This window comes from Quercus robur, chromosome 8 (assembly GCF_932294415.1).
Source record: "Quercus robur chromosome 8, dhQueRobu3.1, whole genome shotgun sequence".
Taxonomy (NCBI): Eukaryota; Viridiplantae; Streptophyta; class Magnoliopsida; order Fagales; family Fagaceae; genus Quercus; species Quercus robur.
This window is the reverse complement of record NC_065541.1, coordinates 58,993,590-59,005,342: the sequence shown is the minus strand read 5'-3', so window position 1 is coordinate 59,005,342 and position 11,753 is coordinate 58,993,590.

The following is an 11,753-nucleotide window of genomic DNA, read 5'->3' as shown; positions in this document are numbered from 1 at the left end:
TATCTACAAATATAAAGGTAAATTGCTATGAGAAAAGGGAATTTACCCCCCCCCCCCAAAAATTTTTTTGATTCTATTAACTACATTTTAAAACTTTTTTTTTTAGAAAAACATTTTAAAACTTTTTTTGGGAATATATATATATATTAACTACATTTAGAAAAATATATACTCCTATGTTTACTATTTTATTTTTAATTTTTGCTAAAAAAATCTGTTTACTAATTTGATATTTCAAGATAAGATAAGATAAGATGAAAATTAGCCCTCTTAAAATCACGGGATAATACTATATAAAAAAAAAGTAAAGTATAATTATAGTAATTATTATTAAGATAAGATTCTTATAAAATATTAAAATGTAGGCATTTATTGGTGGAAAAGTTTTTTTTTTGAGAAATGAGGAAAAGTTAAATTACATCAGAGACAAACAACGGAAAACGGGGAAAAGTATATTGGAGGGATCTGATAGGCTCAAATATAGCCACGTGTTGCTTTCATGCGGCGTGTGCTGCTTACACGTGTAAAAGCTAGCCAATAGTTTTAGTAAAAAAACTATTTTATTTTTTGGGAAACGTTAACGGCCATGGAAAGGGATATGTTATCTGGCATTGTAAAATATCCGATAAGGATTTATTTTGGATTCCATTTAGGTAGAGTTGGGATAGGGTTTTCAATGCTTGCATTGCGCGTTTGTTAGTGTGTCTTATATACTGTTTATGGGACTTATAAATATTTTTTTTAGTAAAATTTTTATTAAAAATGGGTTTAATGGTACTATTTACACATTTAAAAATAATTTTGCTACAATATTTTTAGTAATAAGCGGTATCCAAATGAACTTTAGCTTCCGTTTGAGAAGCGCGTTTTGCGTGTTTTCCAGCGATGCATTTTTTGTGTGTGGGTTTCATGCACTGTTCACAGGACCCACAAATACTTTTTTTCAACAAAAACAACTTTAAAACTAGGTCTCACGGTACTATTCACACATTTAAAAATTATTTTACTACAGTATTTTTTGTTTTCAGCAATAAGCAGTATCTAAACAGATCATTAATATAAAATTTGTATAAATTGATAAAATAATTGAAAATAATAGTGAATTAATAAGTGAAACTCAAAAGATTGGTTTTATTGGCTTTACACCCTATAAAATTGGTCAAAAATCTAACAACAAATTGACTTTATTGACATAAAATTGTTCCTTAAGTGGCACATTGTGGTGTCCGTTAATACTACCCTTATCTATTTATACTATTTATAAGAAGATTCACTTTTTTGGACTGGATTTTTATGTAGTTTAGAAATACTCCTGAACTTTACATTTAACAAAAAAAAAAAAAAAAAACTCGAGGACAATCCGGTAAAAATATATCTTTAACTCCATTTAAAATACCTACAAAATAGGACACTTTCCTACTAATCCATGTATTCAAAACAAACTTATCCAAAAAAAAAAAAATTAAAGAAAATGATGACACTAGACCCCCCCCAAAAAATTAAAAAAAAAAGTCACATTGTACGTGCAAAGTGTGAGTGTGTGAGGAGGTGAGGAGGTTAGTTTTTTATATGGCAATTTGGCAAATGTTAACAAGCACACATATGTGCTTGTTAAGGTTGTACAAAAGTGAGTCCCATTTAATAAAAAAAAATTAAATAAATAAATGAAAATTACATAAAACTAGTCATTTTGGTTATTTTAATATATATTTTTCTCTCTACAAAGTTGACCTCACACTGAAAAAAATGATATAAAACTGCAGAAAGAGACGACAAATTGTACCCAAAAAAAGTCAACAGTGCACAACTCTTTTTTATATATGGCAAATGTTAACAAGCATCGCATAGGTGCTTGTTGCTTGTTAAGATTGTACAAAAGTGGATCTTATTTAATAAAAAAATTAAATAAATAAATGAAAAGGACATAAAACTACTCCTATTAGTTTTTTTTTTCTCTCTCTCTCTCTCTACAAAATTGACCCCACACTAAAAAATGTGACATGAAGATGCAGGAAAAGAAAAAATTATACTAAAAAAAGTCAAAAGTTCTCTCTCGAATCTAAACACATGTACAAAGTGTTTGTAGGCAGCTTGTACAACTACTAAGAGCATCTCCAGCAGTTTCTCTATATTTTTGTACTGTTTGGATAGTGAACAATGACATTTACCTTTTACCTACCTATTTTTTCAAATACATCTTCCTTAGATTCTCTATCATTTATCTATCTTATTTAAATATTATTTTTTCATTCATTATTTATTCATTTTTTAACACACATATTCTCATACCCCCATCCCCACTTCTTTCTTTGCTAATTTTTTATTTAGTTTTATTCTTTTGCTAATGTGCAGTAGCCCATCAGATTTGATGAGCTATTGTTCATGAGCCAAAAAAAAAAAAAAAAAAAAAATCATGATTTAGAGAATCCATTGGGAGACTATTTTTTGGGTCTCATTCTCTACTATAGAGATCATTTTACTTTTATCTAAGTTATTGGAGATGCTCTAAGTACTCAGTAGTATCTTCCCAAAAAAAAAAAAAAAAAAAAGTACTAAGTAGGAACTATCCAACAAGTAACCAACATATATGTTTATTCATTTGAGAAAATAGTACTAACTACCATGTACTAAGTAGGAACCACATATCAAATCAAAACAATTCTTATATAAACTCATAGTAGCATAAACTCATAGTAGCACTCTAAGCTCTCACATAAGGGATAGCCTTTATGGTGGGCTCCTCATGTAGGACCCACCCCCTATATGAGAGTCCTAGAGTATTGATCAAGGACTACCTAATTTTTTTCCCATCAAATCATCAATAATATTTCTCTAATCATAATCGGGCAAGTCCAATCTAAGTTTATCACTTAAATTGGTGGTTAATACTTAATATGTCTTGAATTTTTTTTTTTCAAGGTGGATAATTTTTTTCCCAAACTACTCATAAAATCATATGCATATATTATTTAAACAAATCACATGAATAATTAAATACATCATATGAGAAGTTAAATTCCCATGTTGGAAGAGTTAATAGTGCTCATAACTAAGCTGTCAAGAAGAGTGGAGATCTAACGAAGGAAAAGCAACACATTCAAAGTGTTTTGGTTAAGCAATCAAATCAAGATAAAATTGAATATTGAATTCAATTAAATGCAATAGTTGATTGCATAAGATTCCTTTTATGCTGGGGATTAGCTTTTCATGGTCACGATGAATCTCAAGGTTCAAGTGATAAAGGAAATTTCCTTGAGTTTCTACAATTTTTGGGAGATCACAATTAATCTATCAATGAAGTGTTGCAAAAAGCTTAGAAAAATTGCAAAGCTTACCCACTATGATATTCAAAAAGACATTGTGAATGCAATTGCACATGAAATATCCAAAACCATCATCAAGGATCTTGACAATGGGTTCTTTTCAATATTAGTTGATAAGTCACGTGATATCTCAATGAAAGAGAAAATGGCCCTTGTTCTTCGTTATGTGAACAAAAAATGAATTATTATAGAGTGGTTCTTTGATTTGTACATGTAGGAAGTACCACCGCTTTGTCACTCAAATATGAAATTGAATGTTTACTTTGTGAACATAATTTGAGTTTACCGAAACTACGTGGGCAAGATTATGACGGGGCTAGTAATATGCAAGGTGGTATCAATGGTCTCAAAACTTTAATTTTGAAAGAGAATAAGTCAACATTTTATGTCCATTGTTTTGCTCATCAACTTCAATTGACACTTGTTACCGTTGCTAAAAATCACATTAACATTGCTGAATTTTTTTATGTGGTTAGTAATTTAGTAACTATTGTTGAAGGCTCTTGTAAGAGGCGAGATGCTCTTCGAGATGCACAATTTGCCAAAATTAAAGAAGATTTAGAGAATAGTGTACGTAGTAGTGGGCAAGATTTGAATTAAGAGACAAATCATAAACGTCCTGGTGATACACGATAGGGATCATATTATAGGACAATTCTCAACTTGATTTTGATGTTCTTTGCTGTTGTTAATGTACTTGAGATTATTGAAGAAGATGGCCTCTCCGCCAGAAAGTTGAAACTCGATCTATTATGAGGTCAATTTTATCTTTTGAATTTGTCTTTGCTCTACACTTGATGCAAAACATTTTAGGGATCATAAACAAGTTGTCAATAGCATTGCAAAAAAAAAAAAAAAAAAAAAAAAAAATCAAGATATAGTAAATACTATGGATTTTGTTAAAGTGTCTAAGTAACGATTGCAAGTAATGAGAGATGATAAATGGATATTTTTATTGACTGAAGTGTTTTCATTTTGTACCACACATGATATTCCTATCTTCAACATGGATGAAATATTTGTAGTTAATGGGAGGCCACGACGCAACACCCAACAAAATACAAATTTACATCATTATCGTGTTAAACTATTCTACACAGTTATAGATATGCAACTTCAAGAGCTTAACAACCGTTTTTCAGAGGCGAATATCGATTTGCTACTTTGTATGTATGGCTTGCTTGAATCCAAGTGAATCATTTGTGGCTTTTGATAAGGAAAAGTTGATACGTTTAACAAAATTATATCCATCTGATTTTCTTGGAACAGATATCTTGGCATTTGACTCTCAATTTCAAAATTACATTTTTAATATGCGCAACAATGACTTATTTTTAAAGCTTCAAGGAGTTAGTGAACTTGCTGAAAAGTTAGTGAACACAGGGAAGCATGAGACTTATCCATTAGTTTATTTGCTTGTAAAGTTAGTTTTAACCCTTCCTTTCGTTACTACAACAGTAGAAAGAAGTTTTTCAGTAATGAAATATATAAAGAATGAACTGCATAATTGAATGAGAGATCAGTGGATGAATGATTGTTTGATTGTGTATATTGATTGAGATGTAATTTGTGGCATTGATAATGAGACTATCATGCAACGATTTCAAAATATGAAAACTCATAGAAGACAATTGTAAACTTTATGTATTTGTGTGTTTTTTTATTGTTGTTTTTGTCAATATATGAATTTCTCTTTTTATTAGATTGTGTAATTTATGCTTCTTAAGGAACACCCTAGAAAAATTTTTGAAGCCACCACTGATATTAATCATCATATAGTGGGTTAAAAGAAATTTTCTTCGAGCTGATTTGAAAGGAAATATGGTCGAGCATAATAAGTTAATAACTAATAATAGATAATGTATCCATATGAAATGTCTTACCCCTTTGGAACTAGTCCCTACCTAGAAGCCCATGTCATGTTCCTCTTGGGGCTCTTGGCCCATTGTCGTTGATTTGTTAATAACAATTTAAAGGGGAAAAAAACCACTAAATGTAATAATTTACTTTATAAAGAACAAAATCTATTTACAAAATTGGTCATACTTTAAAACTGCAATCTTACTCAATATGTTTTTAGTGGAGGTGATTTTTGACAAATTCACCATTGTTTAAAGATCAACCTTATATCCTCCATATTTGCAAAATTTTTAGAAAATTAAACATTAATAGCTATGTTATCAATAAATTGTTTAAATTGCACTTTTTTTTTTTTTTTTTTTTTAGTTTAAAATTATGCATAGAATATAATCTTATAGATCATGATGATGCTCGAAAATCAATAAGCTGAATGCTCCGAGTTTCAACAGTTGGATGACTTGAAAACAAAGGAAGAGACTATCAAATGTGACCGAGATGAATTGGCCAAGGACCCTTCAATAGTTAAGTCAGTTTTCTCTCTAGAACACAAGTATAGTGAGTGGATGAATAGTAGAACTTAACTTGGTTGGATAAAGCCTGATCCCTTTTATAAAGAGTTTGGAGTGGATCTACTTGTTAGGTGCACTAATATCTTAGGAGATGTGTGGACTTAGTGGGAAAAATGAAGCGAATTTTGAGGAATTTCCTCCATGTTCTGAGATGAGGATTAGAGGTCTAACCATTCGAGATTATGGAAAATGTTCAAAAATTTGCTAAGTGTTTATTGGTCGTCCATATCTTCTCATGATATGGAAAACCATGTTCTCTTTGGACAACTAGGTCCTTTTTGGATGACTGGTGACATGCTTGGATGTCCTTATTTTATGTTTGTGGTACATATTCATTTTTTTTCTCTTTTTTGAAGACTATCTTGGACGTTATTGGTCTTGGACGACCATTATGGACGAAGATTACTTGTTGTTGATCACCATCAGATCATATAGTAAATAATATCTGATTGGAACAAAATTTGATGTGTATTAAGAGCGTAAAAAACATGCAATTCAACGATTAGATTTTCGAATTATGTAGTAATGTTAATGATATTGAGTAAAGTTGTAACCTTAGATTACAACCAATTTTGTAACTAAACTTTGTCCATCCCAATCAATGAAAAAGGGTTTGTGTTTATCTAGTTCTATTTTTATATATTTTAAGACAAGTGTTAATCATGAAATTGAACAGGATTTTTTTTTTTTTTTTTACTAGGGAGACAATAAGAGGGCTGGACCAAAAATGTGGTTTACAAGAGAGTTTTATGATTGTAAACCACTATACTGCCTTATTGTATTCTGGGGAAGTCAAATATTTTGTGGTAATAGCTAATAACATATAAAATTGGGTTTGGTAATCGGTGATTATGTTTATTATTGATTGTTTGAGTTTACATTTCTGCGACGTGATAGTTTTGGCATTGAAGCTGTTAAAAGCAATTATTAGATAATAATTAGTAATTACTAATGATTTCACAATCTACCGGTTAGTTTATATGAAAATTTGGATCGAGAATCCATGATGAAAGTAACTCATCTTCTTAATGGTATTACATGGAGCAACGGTAATGGTCTAATAGATAGACAAGCCCTTTTACCCTTTACCAGTTGCAAGCTTACTTCCTCACCTACATTAAGGGGCGGAGCCAGAAATTTTTGATTGGGGGGCCGATTTGTGTTGCTAATTTATTAGTCTAAACAAACTTTTGTACACATACACAAACACATGTATCTATACACACACACAAAAAATTAGTGTCTTTCATAATGAATCCTTAAAATTAAATGTTTCATAGAATTAAATTAATCTTTCACCATCTTCCATAGTGAAATCTTTACAATTTTCATTTTTAATATAAGTTACCAAATTGTCTACCATTGTGAGTAAAAAAATTTCAATTGAATTAATAAAGTGTTCAAAGACATAAATGATCCAAAATTTTAAAAAATATGAGAACACATTTTACCATAAAAAATGAATTTGAGAAACAATATGTTCTCTATAACTACTAGACAAATTGTACAATTTTTTTTAAGAACATTATTGGACCAACTCAAATAGTTGGGGGGGCCAAGTCCCATTTTTGAGGGCTAATTATTAAAATATTAAATATTTCTATATAGTAAAAAAAGAATTTCAAAAATTTGGGGGGGGGGGGGGGGGGGGGGCATGGCCCCCCACCCTAACATGTAGCTCCGCCCATGCCTACATTTCCCAGTCATAGCTTTCAAGCTAGGTAGGAAAATTCTACGGAGAGCTAGCCAACTAGTAATCAAACCTCAACTCAAAAGTTCCACGTAGAATATCTCAATTATGAGAAGTGCCACAAAGCTTGTTTTGTTTTTTGTATTTTAATAATTGTTACAATTAGTAGGGAGGAGAGAATTTTCTTTATAACCGAGGCTTGCAATGTTATTGAACTACTGGCCAGAATTGAGTTTTATGATATTTCAATTAAGCATTGTTACAAGTATGACAATGCTAGCACTATTCCACTAAGCAGAATTATCTCAAGCATGAGTTAATTCAAAGGGAAGAAGTTTAGAAAGTAATGATCTTATTTATTGTAACGAATGGAATGGTATTTAATTTTGGGGCTTGACAAAATATTTGAGGAAAAAGTCTATGAAATAGGTATTTTATGATGAATTTTATTTAACAACACACCCTAAACATAATTGTATAAGAGGCATTAAAGAATGGCACAATTGCACTTTTAGTCCCTACATTTTGACGTTTTTCCATTTTAGTCCCTACATTTTATTTTTTCCACTTTTAGTCCCTAAAACCAATTTACGCTTTCCGTTTTGGTCCTTTCCGTTAGCTCACTGCCGGAATTTGCTTAGGTGGCAGACGGACTATTAAAATAATAATAATAAATTTTATTTTACTATTAAAAATGCCACGTCGGCTTATAAATTAAAAAAATTTATTTATTAATTTTAACTAAATAAAAAAAATTAAAAACAAATCATTTAAAAAAGAAAATTTTTTTGAGAATCATTTAAAAAAGAAATTAAATTAATTAAATCTCAGAATTCAAACAATAACACCACAACCAACCATGGTGTTCATCACAATCCCAAACCACAAAAGCCTATCCCTAACCCTAGACCCAAACACCACCACTCTCCATTCCCTCAAACTCTCTCTCCACCACCACACTCACATCCCAATCCCACCCTCTCCCATCTCAAAATGACGCCGTCCTCCTCTCCGGCCTTCGCGTGGTACTGGACGAACCAGTTCATTTCGGAAATCGTTTTCCACAACCGGCTCTTGAAGCACAAATGCCGGGTTATGGAGCCGGAATCGGCTACGGCGTTTTACATTCCGTTCTACGCTGGATTCGCGGTGGGGAAGTATCTGTGGTCGAATTCGAGTGAGGAGGAGCGTGATTGGGTTGGAGGTTGGGTGAAGAGAGAGAGATCGTAGATCTGGGTTTGCTTACCCAAATGAAAATCTCTAAAGATCTCTTTCTCAGACCAAAATCTCCCTTTCTCTTTCATCTTTCTAAAGCTCTAAAGTCTCTCTCTCAGATTGTGGATTTGTAAAAATCTCTAAATCTCTCTCTCGGATCAATGGTTGTGAAGTGGTGGTTGGTCTGGTGGTCGGTGGGGGTGGATCGTTGGATGGGTTTGATGTTGGTGTGGGTTGCAATGGCTTGATGGACTGATCGGTGACAGTGGAGGGGCTGAGGTCGGCGGTGGTTTGGATTTGGGTTTAAAGTGTATTTACCTCCAATCTCTCATAGATCAGTGGGTCTCTATTAGATCGATGGGTTTAAAATTTCTGGGTTTGTTTACAGGTTTCTCGAATTTGGGTTTGAAATTTATGGGTTTGATGTTTGTATGGAGGGTTTGATTTTTCATGTGATGTTCTGGGTTTGTTAGAGATTGAGGGTTGGGTTTGGGTTTGTGTTCTTTGTGTTTTGAATCTTTGAAGGTCTTTGTATTTTGTAAATATGTGCCCTTTGATTTTATGTGTTCCGTGTTGGCATGATCTTGATTTTTTTTAAATTTCCTCGGCAACCAAACATATTATTTGAGGAAGAACATGAAGATGTTTTTCATGATGACTGAAGAACATAATGTAAAGAATTTTTTTTTTTAATTTAATTAATTTAATTTCTTTTTTAAATGATCTGTTTTTAATTTATTTTAGTTAAAATTAATAAATAATTTTTTTTTTAATTTATAAGCTGACGTGGCATTTTTAATAGTAAAATAAAATTTTTTATTATTATTTTAATAGTCCGTCTGCCACCTAAGCAAATTCCGGCAGTGAGCTAACGGAAAGGACCAAAACGGAAAGCGTAAATTGGTTTTAGGGACTAAAAGTGGAAAAAATAAAATGTAGGGACTAAAATAGAAAAACGTCAAAATGTAGGGACTAAAAGTGCAATTGTGCCTTAAAGAATTGTCCTACATTATTAAATTTCACAAAATAATGAATTCAGCAGGACTGTTATTGGTTTCTCAAAAAAAAAAAAAAAAAAAAAAAAAAGAGTATGACTGTTATAAGATTTGTATAACATAATTGTAATCTTATTAGGGGTGAAATTTCTAAAAAGTTTTATTTCGAATAAAAATACATATAAGGCATTAAAAAATTTTGAACTTTGCTCTAATATAATTGTGGGGTCTAATAATTGATGGGCCAGGCCCACTTGCTGATGGAGAGTTCAAAGGCCTAAGCTGAAAAAGGTCATGGCCCGAGTTCAAGAGTAATAAGGCCCAATTGGCCCGGAGAAGCAGCCGAGGACAGTGCAGTCCTCGGCTGGCCCAAAGATCCACCAAGAAGAGGGGCAAAACGGTAAAGGTACATGCTTGGAGGGAAATCTAAAATATCTAGGAAATGCTGCCTTTACCATCTTCCCCATGCACATCTCCGCGCCTAACAGGGCCTTATCCTTTAACTTTATTAACCACTCCCAACAACTTTGGGTTTGGATTGACATGACAAGTATCAGTCTTGGAAATGTCGACCCTACACGTGGACGAAGGAAAGTGAATGCAGACTAATATAAAAGAAAAAAGTAAGTAATCTAAGAAAGGGGGCCAGGACGACTGGCCAGGGGAGAAAAAAGGCTCCCAGCCTACCTCCAGAAGAAAGGCTCCAAGGGTGAAAGCGTTTAAATCACATGTGAACGCCACAAAAAAACCCATCGCTGGGTAACCGAGGCTTAGCCTTTCGAACCAACTCTCTACAAATGATATTGTATGGGCCCATTCATGCGCGGACCCAACCTTACCGCGGTTCGTTGCGGGACGTGACCCTACAATTGGCCCCGTCTGTGGGGATGGCTTGCGCATCGGTTTAGACGGCGGTGGAGTTAAGCTTTTGTCGAGCGGAGGTCTATGATGATGCCTTTATGACCGGCGACACAGCGTTGTCATTCCAACATCAGTCCCCACTAGGGGTTACGCCTCGCAGTGCCAGTGGCATGGACAAGTCTAGGGGCTCCAAACATTAGGCTAGCTTCCCCCCACCTTGTTCGAGGAGCTAACCTTCGGAAAATAAATAAATAAAAGAAAATACAAGTTTTGGACAGAACCAAGGCCTTGTATGGTCCTTGGACCCAAGCCTCTGGGGAAACCAACTACTTACCAAGAAAATACAAGTTTTGGACAGAACCAAGGCCTTGTATGGTCCTCGGACCCAAGTCTCTGGGGAAACCAACTACTTACAAAGAAAAATACAAGTTTTGGACAGAACCAAGGCCTTATATGGTCCTCGGACCCAAGCCTTTGGGGAAACCAACTACTTACAAAGAAAATACAAGTTTTGGACAGAACCAAGGCCTTGTATGGTCCTCGAACCCAAGCCTCTGGGGAAACCAACTACTTACAAAGAAAAATACAAGTTTTGGACAGAACCAAGGCCTTGTATGGTCCTCGGACCCAAGCCTCTGGGGAAACCAACTACTTACCAAGAAAATACAAGTTTTGGACAGAACCCAGGCCTTGTATGGTCCTCGGACCCAAGCCTTTGGGGAAACCAACTACTTACAAAGAAAAATACAAGTTTTGGACAGAACCAAGGCCTTGTATGGTCCTCGGACCCAAGCCTCTAGGGAAACCAACTACTTACAAAGAAAATACAAGTTTTGGACAGAACCAAGGCCTTGTATGGTCCTCGGACCCAAGCCTCTGGGGAAACCAACTACTTACAAAGAAAAATACAAGTTTTGGACAAAACCAAGGCCTTGTATGGTCCTCGGACCCAAGCCTCTGGGGAAACCAACTACTTACCAAGAAAATACAAGTTTTGGACAGAACCAAGGCCTTGTATGGTCCTCGGACCCAAGTCTCTGGGGAAACCAACTACTTACAAAGAAAAATACAAGTTTTGGACAGAACCAAGGCCTTATATGGTCCTCGGACCCAAGCCTTTGGGGAAACCAACTACTTACAAAGAAAATACAAGTTTTGGACAGAACCAAGGTCTTGTATGGTCCTCGAACCCAAGCCTCTGGGGAAACCAACTACTTACAAAGAAAAATACAAGTTTTGG